Source organism: Myotis myotis, unplaced genomic scaffold (genome assembly GCF_014108235.1).
Source record: "Myotis myotis isolate mMyoMyo1 unplaced genomic scaffold, mMyoMyo1.p scaffold_m19_p_8, whole genome shotgun sequence".
Lineage (NCBI taxonomy): Eukaryota > Metazoa > Chordata > Mammalia > Chiroptera > Vespertilionidae > Myotis > Myotis myotis.
In genome coordinates, this window is record NW_023416390.1 from 94,206,951 (window position 1) to 94,228,089 (window position 21,139).

The 21,139-nt window shown below is 51.2% G+C and overlaps 2 non-coding genes across 2 annotated transcripts; both read right to left on the minus strand.

The window, feature by feature from the left end:
- Positions 1–15,421: 15,421 nt before the first annotated feature.
- Positions 15,422–15,540, minus strand: LOC118662383. Its single transcript, XR_004969741.1, has one exon. It is a non-coding gene; the product is annotated as a 5S ribosomal RNA (ribosomal RNA).
- A 3,360-nt stretch (positions 15,541–18,900) lies between these two features.
- LOC118662276 lies at positions 18,901–19,019 on the minus strand. Its single transcript, XR_004969668.1, has one exon. It is a non-coding gene; the product is annotated as a 5S ribosomal RNA (ribosomal RNA).
- Between the last annotated feature and the right edge of the window lie 2,120 nt (positions 19,020–21,139).

A 21,139-nucleotide genomic window follows, 5' to 3' on the forward strand; every position in this document is an offset into this window, starting at 1 on the left:
CACAAGGCCTCTCCCCTCACCAAGGAGACTTGAGGGCAATTGGTTTATACCCTCCTCCCTGACAGAGAACACAGCTTAACGCCTGGCCTGGGAGAGAGAGGACAGAGTCCCAGTGAACGCCATTAGTGCCAGCCAGACCCAAGGACAGATGCAGTCAGGGGAACAAATAACAAACCCCAGACAGACCCCCGATAAAAGTAAAACAGTAAAGCACACCAAAGAATAATCCCAGGCTCCACTTCGCTCATTTTGATGCATCAGCATCTTAGTAACGCACCTGAAAGCTGATGACGATTCTGCTGAAACCCTCCTCTAAGACTCACACCTACAGGAGAGATAAAACCCCAAAACAAGGTGGGTTCATTCCAGAGCACACCATGCCCCTTCTTGGGCACGAACTTGTTCCTTCTTCTTAAACGTGAGGGTCCCCAATGAGCCTGGCAGCTGGGGCAGCAGGCGGCTGCTTCCCAAGGCCCTTTTGCTCTGACTCCCCGTGAGCTGACAGCAGCCGCCCTGGTGCTGCTTCCCGGGGCGTTTCTAGGGAGCTAAGCAGCCGGCCTGGGCTCTCTCCTGCTGCTTCTGCCACCCTAAGCCCTTCCTTCACTCCACTGTCCCCGGCTTTCATAAACATGAGCTCAAAGTCACCAGGGATGCTGCTGTGACATCTTTCCTGCAGGACGTCAAGGACCCACCCACTGCCGGTGGCCTGAAGCAGACCTGCGCCGGCCGGTCCCCGTCCCGTGACACAAGGAGAAGCACTCAGCTGGTTTTTGGTGCAATATCAGACTGCCCGTCGTTCAAGGAGGAATGTACAGATAGAACAGGGAAGCCATGCTACGAATGTGCTAGCAGGAAGCAATCAAGCCTGGCTTTATTAAATCATTAAAGCATATAATAAGTTATCTTAACTGTTATAAATAAATGCACAAAACAGAATAAAATGTCTCTAAAAATTAAACAAAATAAATAATGCAAAATAATAATTTAAAATAAGTAACTTAAACAATTTATTACATGCTAAAGTTGTATTTCAAATTGGGCTTGAAATGTGGATTCAAAACCAGCAAATATATTTAGCACTACATCTGCCCAGGTTTATGCCCACGTTGGCTGGATCTGCCTGGCCGTGCCGTTGGCCTTGCTTCCTGGCTGCAGTGGTCCTCGTGGTGGCTCTTGGACTCTGTGGGTATACAGCCACCACGTGAGGCATAGAGCCTCTGTGAGGACCTGCCCCTCACACCATCTGGGCTGAGCCTTCGAATCCCACTCTGTGCCCACACCTGACCCAGTGGACTCGCAGGGGCTGCTTGGAGAGGCAGGGGAGTGAGGGCAGGTTGACTGGTGAGAGGAGCAGTCAGACAACCTCCTGCTCCTGCCCACGCCCCCCCCCCCCCCCGGGTCTTCCCCCCCACCTCCTACCCCGGCTGCTCTGTGCTCTGTGCTCCATGGGGCTCTGGGTTGCAAGCTTTGCGTTCCCTCCTTCCTGGGACATGTCCCTGTCTCCTCACTCTTGCTCCTTGGGGAACTGGCCCATGGATTTGACCGCAGCTCTGGTTTCTGGGGAACCTGTGCTAAAGCACATGCGCACTACATGACAGGTGTGGCTCTGGGCACTGGGGACCCAGCAAGCGCACAGCAGAAAGACATCTGTCCTTATAAAGGTAGCACTTTAGGCAATAAACAAATCAGTGAGTTACAGACACGGTCAGAAAGCTGTGAGTGTTATGAGAGAGCTAAAGTGGGGCCCAGGGTTGGGAATGCCAAGCGATAGGAGGGGAGCTATTTTATATTGAGCCCAGGTGGTCCAAGCAGGCCTCAACACTAGGCTGACATATGAACACAGACCTGAAGTATGTGACAGGCAGGTGTGGAAACAGAGGGGCAGGGGCCCCGACAGGACCGCGCTGGCTTGCCCCAGGCCTAGGAGGGAAGCCAGAGGGGCAGGAGCAGGTGGGGGGAGCAGCACAGCAGCACGAGAGCCCGACCATGTTCGTGGGGCTGGGGAGGCGGAGATCCAAAGGCACATGGCAGTGATGCAGGGAGCGGTGACGGTGGCTCCCACCAGTGTCCGCCAGGCAAGTTGGTGGCCAAATTCTGAATAGAATTTGAAGTAAAGCCAGGAGGTGTTAGCTTTAAGCATGAGAGGAGGAAGGAGGCAGGGCCGACTTCAAGGTATTTGGCCTGAGCCCTGGGAAGATGCAATTGCATTAACCACAGTGATGCGGGCTGGCTTTGAGGGAAGGGTCAGGAATCTGACTGTGCCTAGTGAGTCTGAGATGCAAGCGGAAAGGGTGGGGCATGGGGGCTGCAGGTGGGGTGGTGGGGATTTGAGTGGAGATTGTGTACAGTTCTGTTTGTGTCCTTACTGCTTCCACTTTATGTTTGTGAGTTACTGGTGTTGTTGCATGTGCCAGTTTATTTATTTTGCTGTATAGCATACTATTTTAGGAACATACCTCAGTTCATTTACCCAATCTACTTCAGGTGGTCCTGCGGATCGTGTTTAGTATGTGACTAACATGGATATTTTTGCAGTATATGTATACACTGGAGCACATATGCCCACACTTGTGTGGCCTATCGATCTGGACTTGAAATCTCTAGGTTAGAAGATGAGCATATTTTCAATTTTATTAAATAAGGCCAAACTGCTGTACAAAGTGGCTGCACCGGTTCACGCTCCCCCCCCCCCCCCCCAATTGGCAGCAGCTGAGCTGTGGGCCACTGCTTGCTGACACTTGATACTGCCAGACTGTTCATGCTTGCCAATTAGTAGGCATTCAAATGTGCTCTAATTGTGCTTTTCTAATTTATTTCTGATGTATGTATTACTGTTTCAATATGTCCTTAAAAGATATTAGCTGTAATAAAGACAAAAAGAAACACTCTAAAGTTCCAAAGATCAATAAAAACTGGGGCAAGGAGGCGGGAGGCGTGGGAGTAAACACACACCTGGTTCCCATCGCTCCCTGCAGCCCGAGTGACCTCTGGGGCCTTGTCCATGTGAATAGAAGAATTATCAAAGGCCCTTGGAAGTGCCCCTGGAAGCTTCCTGTTTTACTTCCTTAGTTCTGCTTGTAAGAGACAAAGAGGCTAAGACTATGAAGGGGCAGAATTGGTGGAGATGGTATGGCTTTAAATAGGGGCTGGTAGCATAATTCAGTTCCCTTAACATGGGGTCACACTGCTGCAGACCTCCCAGCCCTTCCTGGAGACTGGCTGCCCGAAGCACGGGGCAGGAAGTCTCCCAGCGCTGGCCGTGCCTGAGCCAGAGCACAGCGGCTAAGGATATGCTGTGAGCAGCAGGTCCCCCCTGGTGTCACTCTCCTTGGGGGCAGTTCAGTCTAGGGGGGCTCCTGCCACTGTCCTGGAGGTGCTGCCTCTCCTTTGCTTAGTGAACTTTTCCAGTTGTATTTCTTTGTAAACAACAGAATTCCAGAGTAACTTCAGCCTCTAGGTGGACATCAGCAACCTCCAACTGTATCCATGAACAGAAGGAAATGTGAAAGAAACACAATCATGGTGAAAAAGTATAGGGCTGGGTGCATCAATAACGATAGGAAGATTTAGTGATATAATCAGTGGGATGACGAGGCTGATCAATCAAACTGTGTCCTGCAGACTGAGAACCCGTGTTCTTTCCAGTGCCCACGAAACACTTACAAAAATATTTCACTCATTAGGGAACAGGCAGAAAAATTTTCCAGTAAACTCCTTCTAATAGAAATGGCGCTTTGACACAGAGCAGTGAAAATAAAGATGAATAAAAGTAAAAAGAAGAGGAGAAACTAAGATGGCGGCATAGGTAAACACCGGGAAATGGCCGCCTCTCACAACAATTGAAAATTACCGCAAAGGACAGAGCAAACATCATCCAGAACAACAGGAAGGCTGGCTGAGTGTAAATTCTACAACTAGAAGGAAAGAAAAGCATGCTGAGAGCCAGAGGAGCTGCAGAGGTACAAGTGCAGAGGTACGGCGGCTCGCGCGCGAGGAAAGGGGGTGGCACCTGAGGACGCGGCTGTCTTTTTGAATCACAAGCTCCCGACTGCTCTGAACTCCGGTTCCGGGAAGTCTCTGGGGACCCAGGACTCATACGGGGAGAAGCTGGTCTGTCCGGCAGCGGGCGAACTTGAAGGCGGCTTTCCCTCAGAGGTGCTTGCAGCAATTAGCGGGTCACTGAGACCCGCGACTCCGGGCGGAGAATCAGCCATAGCTCCTTGATCCGCCCTTGGATTCCCTGAGACCCCGCCCCACCCAGGCTGCGGCAGAGGCTTTTGCATGTGAATGTACCTAACTGCAGCCGAGCCAGGCAGACCCGGAACTTCCAAGAGAAGGCCCAAGGCCCCGCAGCCGCTTGCATTGCTTCACAGCTGAGCCTCTTCGTGGCTCCTGCTGTGTGGCCTCAGGCAGAGGCTGAATTAGCACCTCCTTAATTCCAGGAGCCACTGTACCCAGTGGTCAGAGGGGGACCATCCAGATTGCAACTCCTCAGATCCATAAGGGACACACTCAGGGAGCAGACTCAGTGAGCACCAAAGCCCCACTGAAGCAAGTCTTGCCCCAGAAGGGTGTCTTCAGCACAGAAGTTCTCCCACTTTAGACACAGCTGATTCTCACAGCCAATTGGCCTGGAGGTCAATTCCTCCCAGTGATCCTACAACAACCAAGGCACCAAGAGTGCACCAAGAGTGTCCACCCCAGGTAACTGGGGAGGCTGAGCTACTGGGCCCTACAGGACACCTGGCGCGCAGGGCCACTCTATCAACACAGGGAAGCTGCCAAAATGTGGAGACAAAGAAACAGGTCACAAATGGCAGAAATGGAGGAAAGCAAACGATTGGATATAGAGTTCAAGGCCACGTTTATAAGGTTTTTCAAGAATTTTATGGAAACCGCCGATAAATTTAATGAATCCCTCAATAAGTATAGTGAGACCATGGAGGACATGAAAAAGGACCAACTAGAAATTAAGCATACACTGACTGAAATAAAGAATAATTTACAGAGATCCAGCAGCAGACAAGAGGATCCCAAGAATCAAGTCAAAGATTTGAAATACAAAGAAACAAAAAATACCCAACCGAAAAAGAAAAAAGAAAAGAGATTCCAAAAATATGAAGATAGTGTAAGGAACCTCTGGGACAACTTCAAGCGTACCAACATCAGAATTATAGGGGTACCAGAAGGAGAGAGAGGGCAAGATATTGAAAACCTTTTTGAAGAAATAATGACAGAAAACTTCCCCTACCTGGTGAAAGAAATGGACTTACAAGTCCAAGAAGCGCAGAGAACCCCAAACAAAAGGAATCCAAAGAGGACCACACCAAGACACATCAGAATTAAAATGCCAAGAGCAAAAGATAAAGAGAGAATCTTAAAAGCAGCAAGAGAAAGACAGTCAGTTACCTACATGGGAGTACCCATACGACTGTCAGCTGATTTCTCAACAGAAACCATGCAGGCCAGAAGGGAGTGGCAAGAAATATTCAAAGTGATGAATGCCAAGAACCTGCAACCAAGATTACTTTATCCAGCAAAGCTATCATTCAGAATAGAAGGTCAGATAAAGAGCTTCACGGATAAGAAAAAGCTAAAGGAGTTCATCACCACCAAACCAGCATTATATGAAATGCTGAAAGGTATTCTTTAAGAAGAGGAAGAAGAAAAAGGAACTCTTACCATTTGCCACAGCATGGATGGAACTGGAGAGCGGATAAATACCACATGATCTCACTCATTTGTGGAATATAATGAACAACATAAGCTGATGAACAAGGACTGATCCAGAGACGGAGAGGCATTGATTGGACTGTCGGGACTCGGAGGGAAGGTAGGGGAGGGTGGGGGTAAGGGGGAAAGATCAACCAAAGGACTTATATGCAAGCATATAGGCCTAATCAATGGACATGGACAACGGGGGGGGGGGGGGTGGGTGAGGGCATGAGCGGGGGTGGGGGGGTGGGGGGGGTAGAGGGTAACGTGGGGACAAGGACACATATGTAATATCTTAATCAATAAAAAATATATTAAAAAAAAAAAAGTAAAAAGAAGAACCTCCATCCGTGTGAAAATGAAACATAAACACAAAACACTGCAATCATTTCCGAAGTAACTTTGGAATCAAAGAGAAATTCCAGATTATAATTGCTGATGCTAAAATAACCAGCAATCTGCCCTAGTCGGTTTGGTTACGTGGGTAGAGCTTTGGCCTGTGGACTGAAGTGTCCCGGGTTCAATTCCAGTCAAAGGCACATACATCTGTTGCAGGCTCGATCCCCAGTCACTGGTCAGGGTGCGTGCAGGAGGCAGCCCATTGATATGTCTCTCTCACATGGATGTTTCTCTCTTTGTCTCTCCTCCCTTGCACTCTCTCTCTCTCTCTAAAAAAAAAAAAAGGATAAATATTCTCGGGTGCAGATTAACAACAACAACAAAAACCCCCAAACCCAGAAATCTGAAAACCCTATATATCAAGACTCAGGAGATCTCTCAAAGTTATAATTAAGCAACTTCATGATTCTAAATGCTTTCAATATTAGATAGAAAAGAGAAAGTAAGCTTTTAATTCAAGTTAAAAAGAGCCAAATAAAGTAAACTTAAGAAAAACAGAACAAAGGAATTAATATATAGGAATAAAAATTAATGAATTAAAAACCCTAAGCCCTAAATACATCTTAGAACTGGTTCTTTGAAACCCTCAGCTAAAGAGAGAACTCACTAGCTAGTCCTGCTGGCCCAGTCTGTTCCCCAGGATGCACATGATCTATGGCACTGCAGGCAGCCGGGCAGCGTGCGTGCTCACACTCCCTCAAGCACCCGGGAAACTCTCCTCAGATGCAAGTGAGTGGACTGGAATGGATTTGGACTAATTATTAAAAAGAAGCTAAACAGAAATTATGGAACTGAAAAGTATAATAGAATAAAAGATTCACTAGAGAGTTTCTACAAAGATTTGAGCAGGCAGAAGGAAATACCAGTGAACTTGAACATAGAGAAATTGGTATTTCCCATCTGAGGATCAGAAAGAAAAAGGAATAAAGAAAAATGAACAGAGCCTAAGGAACCAATGAGACATCATCAAACAGACCAGATCAACATACACATTTGGGACTATCAGAGAAGGGGAGGAGAGGAAGGAGGAAGGAGAGGAAGAGGACGAGGGAGACAGAGTGGGAGGGAGGGGGAGGAAAGGAGTGAGGGAGGCAGGAAGAGAGAGAAATAATGTCTAGAAACTCTTCACATTTGAAGAGAGACCTGTACCTATATATCCAAGAAATTTAAGGAAATTCAAGAGGGAGAAACTTCAAGAGAACCACACTGAGACACATTATAAAACTGTCAAAGGTTAAAGACAAAGAGAAAAGGAGCAAGAGAGAATCAACTTGTCAGATACAAAGAACAGTCAATAAGATTAACAACCAGCATCTTATCAGAAGCCATGATGACTAGAAGGCAGTGGGATGACATTTAAAATAGAGAGAGAGAAATTTATCTAAGATTTTTATATCTGATGAAATGATCCTTCAGAAATGAAAAAGTTAAGACATTTCTAGATAAACAGAATGTAAAAGAGTGTGTCACCATAGAGATGCTGAAGAGAGTGCTTCAGATTAAAATGAAAAAACACTGGCCCTGGCTGGTTTAGCTCAGTGATTAGAGCAGTGATGGTGAACCTATGACACTTGTGTCAGAGGTGACACGCGAACTCATTTTTTTGGTTGATTTTTCTTTGTTAAATGGCATTTAAATATATAAAATAAATATCAAAAATATACATCTTTGTTTTACTATGGTTGTAAATATCAAAAAATTTCTATAGGTGACACGGCACCAGAGTTAAGTTAGGGTTTTTATAATGCTGACACGCTGAGCTCAAAAGGTTCGCCATCACTGGACTAGAGCTTCAGCCTGTGGACCAAAGGGTCTCGGGTTCAATTATGGTCAAGGGCACGCACCTCAGTCACAGGCTCCTCCTGGCCTGGGCCCTGGTACGGGCTCGTGCAGGGGGCAGCCCATAGATGTGTTTCTCTCCCATGGATGTTCTCTATGTCCTTCTCTCTCTTTCCCACTCTCTCTAAAAAAAAATCAGTGGAAAAATACTCTCTAGTAAGAATTAAAAAAAAAAAATGAAAGAACACTGGAAGGTAACTGAAACTTTTTGAAACTAAAGATCTCCAGTAAAGGTAACTATATAGATAAAAATAAAAATTAGTATTTTTATTGCACTTTTGGTGTGTAAATTCTCTATTTCCTATATGATTTAAAAGACGAATATATAAATAATCATAAATCTGTATTAATTAGCACACAATGTATAAAGATGTAATTTATAACAATTTATATATATAAAAGCCTAAGCGACCATTACGACAGAATGACCAGTTGACCAGTTGCTGCCCCCTGGTTGTCAGTGTGCTCCTACAGCCAACCTCCTGTGGCCAGCCAACCTCCCACGGCCCATCCCCCTATCCCCCTCCCCCCTTCCCCCCTGGCTGGCAGGACCTGATTGGCCTGGCCCCGATCTGGACTGGGTGCAATGGCCTCCATCGGCCCTGATGGCCCACCAGGTCTAGGGACCCCCACCCATGCACGAATTCGTGCACTGGGCCTCTAGTAAGAACATAAAAGGAAGATGGAGTGGGAGAGGACTCGAGTATATATATATATATATATATATATATATATATATATATATACTATTAAAACTAAGTGTTGTAAATTCAAACCAGATTGTTATATACTGAGGGTGTTAATTGTAATCTCGCTGCCAACCATGAGAATGTAAATGAAAGCCCTGTCTGGGTGGCTCAGTTGGTTGGAGAGTTGTCCTGAGCATCAAAAGTTTGCCAGTTTGATTCCCCGTCAGGGCACATAGCCAGGTTTCGGGGTTCGATCCCTGGTTGGGGTGTGTGCGGGAGACACCAATTAATTTCTCTCTCACATCAATTTTTCTTTTTCTCCCTCTCATTTCCTCTGTCTAAAATCAATAAAAACATATTTAAAAAGAAACTAAATAAAAATATGCAGAAAGTAAACAAGAGAATGAAGAAGGTACACTTGAAAACAATCAAGCACAAAAGAAGGTAGTATTGGAGGAATTAAGAAAAATTATATAAGACAGAAAAAAATAGCAGCTTCCACTGAAGGCAGTTCGTTAGCATATATATAAAACCCCCAATATGATCTAACTGTATGCTGCTTACAATAGACTCTGTAGGCCCAAAGAACACAAATGGGTTAAAAGTGAAAGGGGGAAAAAGCTGAAGTGGCTATACGTCAAACAAAATATATTTTAAATAAAAAAATAATTACAAGGAGACAAATAGCAACATATATCTATACTAACAAAAGGCCAGCCGTCACGACCGGAACGACCAGTCGACCGGTCCCGTCCCCAGCCCGCAGGCTCGCGGCTGGGCGGCCCACGGGGAAGCCCGGGGCGGCGGGGCGGCGGCCGGCGCGCGGGCACAGGCGGACCTCCGGCCCCGGCCCCGCCCCGCCGGCGGGCTCCCGGCCTCCCGTTCCGCCCGAAGGCACGCGGCGCCCCCACTGCGCAGCCTCCGGGGAGCGGGCCCAGCGCCGGCAGCGCCCTCAGCCTTCCCTGCGGGGAGGGGACGGGAGCGGCAGCTTTAAAGACGGACACCCTCCTCAGGGGGCGCCGCCACCTTCCCCTCCACGGCCGCTTCCGTCTGCAAGGAACTGCGCATGCGCCGCCCTGAGCCGGTCTGCGATGGGGGCGGGGCGGGGCCGGGCCTGTGCAGGGAGCGGGGTGGGCGGGGGCCAGGCAGCAGCCCCGGTTCCCTGCACCTCCCCCCAGGCAGAGCCCTTCCTGGTGGAGTTTCCCACGTCATTGTTAGGGTTTTGGCTGGTGATGCCTTTGGCTGGTGATGCCGGGTGTGAAAGGATTCACAAGGGAGAGAAGAGACAGTGCAGAGAGAGGGTATTTATTTTACTTCTTTAAGGGGAGCAAAGGGCCAGGTGCCCTTTGATGGCACAGGCACCCCAGGCAGAGGGGGCTGTTCTTTTGGTCGCTGGATGGCTAATGAGGAACCGGGGTGGGTGGCAGCGGCGGGCTGGATTGGGGACTGGCTAACGGGCAAAAGATGGCCCTGATCCCAGGGGCTAGGCCTGGGGACCCTACCTGCACCACTGGGCCAATATATATATTATTGTCTAAAGTTTTACATGTGCCCTTTTTCCCCGCTTCACCCCCCCACCCCCCCCACCCCCGTTCAGCCATTCCCACCCTGGGCAAGCTCCATGCCCAGTGTCTGTGTCCATTGGTTATGCTAATAGAAATAGCATCATATATTTATAAAAGTTTTTATTCATCCAGAAGATAGAAAAATTATAAACGTACACACCAAACAACAGAGCCCCCAAATATATGAAAAATGTTGACAAATTGAAGAGAGAAATACATAGTTCTACAATAATAACAGGAGGCTTCAATAGCCTACTTTTAATAATAGAACATGGAGGAAAAATAAGAAAATAGAGAACTTGAACAACACTACAAACCATTTAAACCTAATGGATACAACAGAACACTCCATTCAACAACAGAATATACATTCTTCTCAAGAGACCTTGAAACTGTCTCCAGAATAGACCATATTAAACTGTAAAACAATTCTCAATATATTTTAAAAGACTGAAATAATAAAAGTAACTTCTCTAACCACAGTAAAATGGAGCTAAAAGTCAATAACAAAAGGAAAACTGAAAAAAAAAATAACATAGAAATAACACACTCTTAAACAACCAATGTGTCAAAAAATATATAATAAACCACTAGAGGAATTATAAAATATTTTGCCATGGATGAAAACAAAAGCACATTATACCAAAACTTATAGGGCATAGTGAAAGCAGGGCTCAGAGTGAAATTTATAGCTGTAAATGCATCCATTAAAAATTAAAAAAAACAAGATTTCAAATCAGCAACCTAAGTTTCCACCTTAATAACTATGAAAGTACAGTCAAACCTCAGTTCTTGAATCTCATACAATTCGGTTCTTGACCAATTTGTTCACAGAAAAAAAATGTGTCCATTTTCTAACAAAGCTTGAGTTCTTGACCTGACACCCTTTAGTGCTGATGCCTCATCATGGCAGAGAGTGTCTCCACGCCATAATCAGGGGAGAGAATGTGAGTCAGTTTCCCTCACGTTGTTAACAACTCAGGAAATTGTGCTGTGAATATTTTTGTGTTTATTTCTTTTTTTGTGTGTTTGTTGTTGATGAAATGGACAATTTTAAAACATAAAGAGACCATTAAGTGTGGGTGTGGCTAAGGGTGTAAAAGTGCTCACAAAACAAAGCTCACAGGCAAATGGAAGAGGTAGGAGCGCTTGTTGATTTGGATAAAGGAATAGCAGTTAGCCAGTGACTGCATTTGGGAGGCAGAGATATGTGGGCAAGCTAAGACGCTGCACCCCTGGACTGAGGGCTGAAAGGGATCCATTTAAAGCTAGTAGGGGATGGTTCCATAAATTTATAGATTAAACAGCACATTAGACATGTACTGTATATGAGAAAGGGTAAAATGGAATCATTTGGGGGTCTGGAATGGATTAATTCAATTTACATTGTTTCTAATGGGAAAAAAAGATTCTGTTTTCAAACAAATCTCTTTGAGAACAGCCTTTGGTGATGAATTAAGCTGGAGAACCAGGTGTTCTGCATGGGACCTATCTCACCAGGCTCTCGTAGACCTGATGCCAGCCTCCACCCGAACCCAGAAGCGGGTGTTCATGTAAAAACATTTAAACCTGAAAGAATTTTTGTGAGTTTATTTGAGCCAAACTGTCAACAAACGCCAGGAAGCAGAATGTCAACAGATTGGAATAATGCTCCAGAAAATGGAGGTTTTTCACCTATTTTTACACATTACAATCAAAGGAGGAGCCGTATGTGGGTTACATGAAATCCACTGGTGATAGATTAGAGAGGCAGAAAGCAAATTGGGGAAATCTCTGGGATTATCTAAAAAGTAAAATGATAGATACTTCTTCTACTTAGGTGGTTACAGGATAGTTAACAGTCAACAATTAACATGATAACAATAACAATGAGGGAATTTGTGGTATCTGTTGTGGCGCCCAGGGCATTTGGTTGTGCCCTGAGGGGTCAGAAAAAAAGGGAAGTTACAAGTAACCTTGACATTTCAAGGATATGTTATCAAAGATGCAAAAAGACAATATACTTAGTTAAGGTAAAGATTGACCTTTGTCAGGGAAGATACCAGCTTAGGACGTGACTACCCACCATAAACTGCTTTTAGTTAAAAGTTTTAATTTCAGACCATCCTTGTGGTTACTTTAGGTCTTGGAGTTTGCAAGACGACCACACAGGCCTCCCCTTAGCTGGTCAGGTTAGCATGTGGCCCCTTTTGTCCACACAGGGAAGGAATGCCAGGCTGAGACCCTCTGCCTCAGCCCTGGTCCAAGGAGGTTCACCAGGAGCCCGGCCTCACCACCCCTCTGCAGCTGCTCAGTATGACCTCTCTCCCATCCATCAGGTTGGGGAGATACTGATTCTGAAGAAATCAGAAACCTTCAGAAGAGCACGTGCCTATTAGTAAGGAAGATGCCCCTCTACCGCCTGCTGAGCAAAATGTGTTAACTGCACTGGTGGCGTGGCCTGTGATTGGCAAGCCCAGGACCTGCCGGCCCTGCCAGGAGCGGCAGCAGCATTTCTGCACATCCCTCTGAAGATGTCATCTCCTCTCCCACATGCCAGCAGTCACTCTCCATGAGGAGGGGCCAGCCTGGGAGGGTGGCAGGTCTGGGAAGTGCTGGGCTGAGCCATTGCCCGCATGATATCGGGGACTCTGCCTGGAGCTGGAACCAGGTTTATGGAGCCCAGGTGCTGCCTGGACTTGCTGCCTAAAACACAGTCACAAACCCAAACAGGCAGCCAAAATGAGGAGGCAAAGAAACAACCCCCCAAATGAAAAAACAAGAGAATTCTCCAGAAGAATAGATAAATGAAATGGAGATAAGGAATTTATCTCATATAGAGTTCAGAATAATGATGGTAAAAATGCATGAGAAAAGAGGAAAACCAAGATGGCAGCATAGGTAAACACCGGAGATTACTGCCTCGAACAACCACTTCAAGAATACAATTAAAAGCCGAAGCCGGTTTGGCTCAGTGGATAGAGCGTCGGCCTGCAGACTGAGGGGTCCCGGGTTCGATTCCAGTCAGGGGCATGTACCTGGGTTGCGGGCATATCCCCGGTGGGAGATGTGCAGGAGGCAGCTGATCGATGTTTCTCTCTCATCAATGTTTCTAACTCTCTATCTCTCTCCCTTCCTCTCTGTAAAAAATTAATAAAATATATTTAAAAAAAAAAAAAAAGAATACAACTAAAAGACGGAATGGACATCATCCAGAACCACAGGAAGGCTGGCTGAGTGGAAATTCTACAACTAGAAGGAAAGAGAAAAGCATACCGAGACTCAGAGGAGGTGCGGTGTGGACGTAAAGTACAGAGGTGCGGAGGCACACGCGGAGAGGGCTGGTGGCTGAGGACATCGCTGTCTTTTTCAATCGAGAGGGAGTCTCAAGCTCTGAGCTCCAGTTCTGGGCGAGTCTCTGGGGACCCAGACTCATACGGGAGAAAATGGACTGTCTGGCATCGGTCGGAACTCGAGGGCAGCTTTCTCTCGGAGGAGCTGGCAGCAATTGCCGGGAGACTGAGAAGCAGGGCCTCTGAGGGCAGCCATAGCTGCTTGGTCCGCCCTGTTGATCCCCTAGCACACCGGCCCCACCCAAGCTCTGCGCTGGCTTTTGCATATGAAAGGCCTGGCCTGGCACGTTGCAATCTGAAAATTACCTAACAAACTGCAGCTGGCCCAAGGCCCCACGACAACTTGCATTGCTTCACAGCTGAGGTCCTGCTGGGTAGCCTCAGGCAGAGGCTAGATTAGCACCTCCTTAGAGATCCAAGAGCCAGTGTGCCCGTGGGACCATCCAGATTACAGTTCCACGGGTCCATAAAGAACACACTCAGGGGCAGACTCAGTGAGAAAAAAAGCCGCACTGAAGCAAGTCTTGCCCCGGAGGGGTGTCTCCAACACAGAAGTTCTCCCACTGCAGACACAGCTGATTCTCACAGCCAATTGGCCTGGAGGTCAATTCCTCCCAGTGATACCTACAACAATCAAGGCTTAACTACAACAAGACTGTGCACAAAGCCCACAGGAGGTACACCACGAGTGTCCACCTCAGGTAATTGGGGAGGATGAGCCACTGGGCCCTATAGGACACCTAGCACAGAAAGCCACTCTATCAACAAAGGGAAGCATAAAAAATGCAGAGGCAAAGAAACAGGAAGGCACCCCCAGGGGGCAGGGATCCAGCCTGCAAGGGAGGTAAGCGCCCTTGACCCCAATCCAAGCCGAGACCCTTCCATCCACAGGCCTGCGCTCTGTCCACTGAGCCAAACCCGCTGGAGCCTCCTCCACTAGCGTCACAGACACTTCCCTCCCATCCAGGGGTGCCCTCTGTCAGGCGGGAGACCCCTTTCCCTGATTGGGGGTGGAGGTCGTGGTGGCCGGGGGTGGGGGATCCAAGAGTAGCCCCAGGGGTCCCCCCACCAAACCCTCAACACCCCCAAGGCGAGGAGGGGCGTGGCCGAGCCGCTCTCCTGGGCCCAGGGTGGGTGTTTGGGGGTCGGGAGGTGGAGTGCTGCAGAGTGGCAGGAAGGGGGCGGGCGTCCTAGTGGACCTCAGGGCCGGCCCTGCCTGGGCCACGGGGCGGAGCTTGGGCAAGGAAAACAGAAACATCAAAAAGCCCTGTCCCCGCACCCCGCACCCCGCTCCCCGACCTGGTGCTCCGCCACCCGACTCCGCACACCCGCCGCCCCGGCCCGGACCAGATCTCTTCTTGCACAGCCATCAGCTGTCTCTGGCCCGCCCATCTCCTGAGCTTCGAAAAGACGCAGGAGGGCGCCTTCCTTTGGGGGTGCGATTGCCTGAAAGGCGGAAGGGGGTGTCCACCGCCACCGGGTAGGACGAAGCCCCCCGAGGGATGGCACAAAGCGAGGGGCGGCCTGGGTCTTTGGTGGGGCCCGCGGGGTTCCCTAAGCAGTTGGGGAGCTACCTCCGGCCGCAGCACCGGGGGTTCGATGGGTTCCCCGGGGTGTGGGTCCCCTGTTGCCCCCGCAGAGCACGGAGCGCTTGGGGCTTGCACGGGTGCGGGAGAACGCAAGAGACACGCCCCTGCAACGCAGGGCTGCTGTCTGTTAGGCGCGAGACCCCATTTCCTAAGTTTTGACGGCGGAGGAGGGTGGGCGGGGGCGGGGGCGGGGGTGGGGGTTCAGTTCTGAGAGTAGCCCCGCGGAGGCGATGGGAGGTTCCCCCCACACCCCCAAAAGGCGGATGGGGCGGGCTCAAAAAATGGCAATGAAAAGCCTACAGCACCCGGTATTCCCAGGCGGTCTCCCATCCAAGTACTAACCAGGCCCGACCCTGCTTAGCTTCCGAGATCAGACAAGATCGGGCGCGTTCAGGGTGGTATGGCCGTAGACGCTGGGGCCGGCCTCCGGGAGCCTCAAGAGCCCGCGGCGCCGGGGCTCCAGGCCCGCTGAGCCCTGGGCCCCCTGGCTGACCCGGTGCTCAGCTCCCCCCACCCTCCGCCCAGCCCGCCCAGCCCGCCCGCCCTCTAGCCGGGACGAGATCTGTCCCTGCGGAGCCACCAGCTGCCTCTCATCCACCTTCTGAGCTTCCAGGTGATGCGAGACTCGGGAGAGCCGCTCCCGGGTGGGTCGGTGGGTGGTGGTGGTGGTGGGGGGGGGGGGGGGGGGCGGGATCGGGGGAGGGGGGGGGATGTCCCGGTGAGCCCGCAAGGGGGCGCCCTCTCCATCTGGGCTCCGCTAGGGAGTCCACTTCACATCCCCATGGCAGCATTTTGTTGGGGAGAATCCAATGGCTAAACACGTAGTTGGGACCAAAAATGTGCATGTGCCTAGGCAGGGTCCAGGGGGAGTGGAGGTGGAGGCCGCCCACCATGTAGGCCCACAGCCAGCCCCAGGTCTGATGCGCCGTGTCCTGGGAGACCACAGGAGGGGATATGGCCTGGGTGGTCACCCCTTCGTTTCCTCCATTTCACCCTCTTCCAGGTGGAGACCTAGCCAGGTGGCCCAGGGCGGTGTGCCTCTTCCAGGACCGCAGTGCTGAAGCCCAGGCCTGTTGGAAGTGGCCGTCCAGGCCACATCCCACCCCGTCTACTGATCTGGCCCTCTCTGAGTTTTTGCATCCGGCGCAGGTCACAAGGCCCACAGGTGTGGCAGGTTGGATGTCATATGCAGCGGTCCGGGCCTCTCGAAGATTGTTTCCTGCATCATCCCTCGCGTGTGTGTCGGCAGGGTCCCTGGGAAGGCCCAGGAGGACACAGTGGCTTTGCCAGGACACTAAACCGATCAGACAACACAGGTCTCACTGGGCTCTCCTGAACGCTAGGCCCCTGGTGGCAAGAACGGGGAGCTGGGGGAGGGGAAAGCTGAGTTGGAGAACTTGGAGTATTTCTGGGGGTGTCAGTCAAAAGCCCAGAGGGCTTTCCGGGCAAGGGTGCTTCAAGGAACACATACAGGTAACGGAACCCTGCAAACTTTATGTCACTTCCTCAGTGACAGGACAATAGAGAAGCTAGAACTCTGGTCACCAGGCACCACATTCCTGAGACAGGCCCCTATCACCTCACTTGACTGGAGACCTGGGAGAGAGCAGGATGCTCTCCACTGGTCTCCAGATGTCCTTGGGGTGTGCCTTTGGAAAAGCTTACAGCAAAACTGTTTCACTCACGCAGACAGTGGCTCTAGTCTCCCTTCTGACGCCTGCTGACCTTGAGCGGTGTGTGGCTTCAGGTAACTTAGGACAGCCTAGCGTTGGCCAATCCCAGGGAGGCCACAACTGGGGGCACTTGAGGGCGTCATATCCGTCCTTGCCACTGTGTGTGTGTGTGCGTTGTGTGTGTGTGTGTGTGCGCGCGTGCGTTGCGTGTGTGTGTGTGTGTGTGTGTGTGTGTGTGTGTGTGTTTGCGCTGGAGCTGAAGAAACTACAGGAGGGGTGGTTTGCTGGGTCTCTCAAGTGCCTACCTCAGGTCATGGGGGGCATAAGAGGAAGTGAGTGCTGGGGACCAAGGCCCCATACCCTCTGGAAATCCTAGGGGTTGAGGGCTCATTTTATTCCTTCATGGCTGGAAGTCTATTCAGACAACCCTGTGCACCTGATCAGGGAAAATGACTTCATGGTGGGTTTTCCTACTGTGGTGAGACCCAGGCAATTTTCCAATGGCCCGGACACCAGGCGTTGCCTTATCAGAGCTCCACCCAGGTGGTCATGGAGACTCAGTGGCACTAGTACAACTCCTTCTAATCCTTGTGCGGAGCTAGAGACCAGAGCACCGGCAGTCGGAGTGGGCCCAGGGTTGAGGGTGGGTACAGAGGGCGCTGTCCCCACGGGATGAAGAGGACCCAGGAGAGCCACATATCAGATTCCCCGAGAGTGTTCAGCGGTTCCACCTGCATTTACTCATTATTTTTTTATTTATATATTTATATATTTATTTATTTATCTATTTATTTATTTATCTATCTATCTATCTATCTATCTATCTATCTATCTATCTATCTATTTATTTATTTATTTATTTATTTATTTATTTATTTATTTATTTATTTGATTATTTGATTATTTCTCGTAATCCTCGGCCAGGATATCTCTACCTTGACTTTTAGGGAGACTGGAAAAAACCGGGAGAGGCAGACAGAAACATGGATGTGAGGGAGACACCTGGATTGGTTGCCTCCGGCAGGCGCCCCGAGGGGGCAGGGATCCAGCCTGCAAGGGAGGTAAGCGCCCTTGACCCCAATCCAAGCCGAGACCCTTCCATCCACAGGCCTGCGCTCTGTCCACTGAGCCAAACCCGCTGGAGCCACCTCCACTAGCGTCACAGACACTTCCCTCCCATCCAGGGGTGCCCTCTGTCAGGCGGGAGACCCCTTTCCCTGATTGGGGGTGGAGGTCGTGGTGGCCGGGGGTGGGGGATCCAAGAGTAGCCCCAGGGGTCCCCCCACCAAACCCTCAACACCCCCAAGGCGAGGAGGGGCGTGGCCGAGCCGCTCTCCTGGGCCCAGGGTGGGTGTTTGGGGGTCGGGAGGTGGAGTGCTGCAGAGTGGCAGGAAGGGGGCGGGCGTCCTAGTGGACCTCAGGGCCGGCCCTGCCTGGGCCACGGGGCGGAGCTTGGGCAAGGAAAACAGAAACATCAAAAAGCCCTGTCCCCGCACCCCGCACCCCGCTCCCCGACCTGGTGCTCCGCCACCCGACTCCGCACACCCGCCGCCCCGGCCCGGACCAGATCTCTTCTTGCACAGCCATCAGCTGTCTCTGGCCCGCCCATCTCCTGAGCTTCGAAAAGACGCAGGAGGGCGCCTTCCTTTGGGGGTGCGATTGCCTGAAAGGCGGAAGGGGGTGTCCACCGCCACCGGGTAGGACGAAGCCCCCCGAGGGATGGCACAAAGCGAGGGGCGGCCTGGGTCTTTGGTGGGGCCCGCGGGGTTCCCTAAGCAGTTGGGGAGCTACCTCCGGCCGCAGCACCGGGGGTTCGATGGGTTCCCCGGGGTGTGGGTCGCCTGTTGCCCCCGCAGAGCACGGAGCGCTTGGGGCTTGCACGGGTGCGGGAGAACGCAAGAGACACGCCCCTGCAACGCAGGGCTGCTGTCTGTTAGGCGCGAGACCCCATTTCCTAAGTTTTGACGGCGGAGGAGGGTGGGCGGGGGCGGGGGCGGGGGTGGGGGTTCAGTTCTGAGAGTAGCCCCGCGGAGGCGATGGGAGGTTCCCCCCACACCCCCAAAAGGCGGATGGGGCGGGCTCAAAAAATGGCAATGAAAAGCCTACAGCACCCGGTATTCCCAGGCGGTCTCCCATCCAAGTACTAACCAGGCCCGACCCTGCTTAGCTTCCGAGATCAGACGAGATCGGGCGCGTTCAGGGTGGTATGGCCGTAGACGCTGGGGCCGGCCTCCGGGAGCCTCAAGAGCCCGCGGCGCCGGGGCTCCAGGCCCGCTGAGCCCTGGGCCCTCTGGCTGACCCGGTGCTCAGCTCCCCCCACCCTCCGCCCAGCCCGCCCAGCCCGCCCGCCCTCTAGCCGGGACGAGATCTGTCCCTGCGGAGCCACCAGCTGCCTCTCATCCACCTTCTGAGCTTCCAGGTGATGCGAGACTCGGGAGAGCCGCTCCCGGGTGGGTCGGTGGGTGGTGGTGGTGGTGGTGGGGGGGGCGGGATCGGGGGAGGGGGTGGGATGTCCCGGTGAGCCCGCAAGGGGGCGCCCTCTCCATCTGGGCTCCGCTAGGGAGTCCACTTCACATCCCCATGGCAGCATTTTGTTGGGGAGAATCCAATGGCTAAACACGTAGTTGGGACCAAAAATGTGCATGTGCCTAGGCAGGGTCCAGGGGGAGTGGAGGTGGAGGCCGCCCACCATGTAGGCCCACAGCCAGCCCCAGGTCTGATGCGCCGTGTCCTGGGAGACCACAGGAGGGGATATGGCCTGGGTGGTCACCCCTTCGTTTCCTCCATTTCACCCTCTTCCAGGTGGAGACCTAGCCAGGTGGCCCAGGGCGGTGTGCCTCTTCCAGGACCGCAGTGCTGAAGCCCAGGCCTGTTGGAAGTGGCCGTCCAGGCCACATCCCACCCCGTCTACTGATCTGGCCCTCTCTGAGTTTTTGCATCCGGCGCAGGTCACAAGGCCCACAGGTGTGGCAGGTTGGATGTCATATGCAGCGGTCCGGGCCTCTCGAAGATTGTTTCCTGCATCATCCCTCGCGTGTGTGTCGGCAGGGTCCCTGGGAAGGCCCAGGAGGACACAGTGGCTTTGCCAGGACACTAAACCGATCAGACAACACAGGTCTCACTGGGCTCTCCTGAACGCTAGGCCCCTGGTGGCAAGAACGGGGAGCTGGGGGAGGGGAAAGCTGAGTTGGAGAACTTGGAGTATTTCTGGGGGTGTCAGTCAAAAGCCCAGAGGGCTTTCCGGGCAAGGGTGCTTCAAGGAACACATACAGGTAACGGAACCCTGCAAACTTTATGTCACTTCCTCAGTGACAGGACAATAGAGAAGCTAGAACTCTGGTCACCAGGCACCACATTCCTGAGACAGGCCCCTATCACCTCACTTGACTGGAGACCTGGGAGAGAGCAGGATGCTCTCCACTGGTCTCCAGATGTCCTTGGGGTGTGCCTTTGGAAAAGCTTACAGCAAAACTGTTTCACTCACGCAGACAGTGGCTCTAGTCTCCCTTCTGACGCCTGCTGACCTTGAGCGGTGTGTGGCCTCAGGTAACTTAGGACAGCCTAGCGTTGGCCAATCCCAGGGAGGCCACAACTGGGGGCACTTGAGGGCGTCATATCCATCCTTGCCACTGTGTGTGTGTGTGCGTTGTGTGTGTGTGTGTGTGCGCGCGCGTGCGTTGCGTGTGTGTGTGTGTGTGTGTGTGTGTGTGTGTGTGTGTTTGCGCTGGAGCTGAAGAAACTACAGGAGGGGTGGTTTGCTGGGTCTCTCAAGTGCCTACCTCAGGTCATGGGGGGCATAAGAGGAAGTGAGTGCTGGGGACCAAGGCCCCATACCCTCTGGAAATCCTAGGGGTTGAGGGCTCATTTTATTCCTTCATGGCTGGAAGTCTATTCAGACAACCCTGTGCACCTGATCAGGGAAAATGACTTCATGGTGGGTTTTCCTACTGTGGTGAGACCCAGGCAATTTTCCAATGGCCCGGACACCAGGCGTTGCCTTATCAGAGCTCCACCCAGGTGGTCATGGAGACTCAGTGGCACTAGTACAACTCCTTCTAATCCTTGTGCGGAGCTAGAGACCAGAGCACCGGCAGTCGGAGTGGGCCCAGGGTTGAGGGTGGGTACAGAGGGCGCTGTCCCCACGGGATGAAGAGGACCCAGGAGAGCCACATATCAGATTCCCCGAGAGTGTTCAGCGGTTCCACCTGCATTTACTCATTATTTTTTTATTTATATATTTATATATTTATTTATTTATCTATCTATCTATTTATTTATTTATCTATCTATTTATTTATTTATTTATTTATTTATTTATTTATTTATTTGATTATTTGA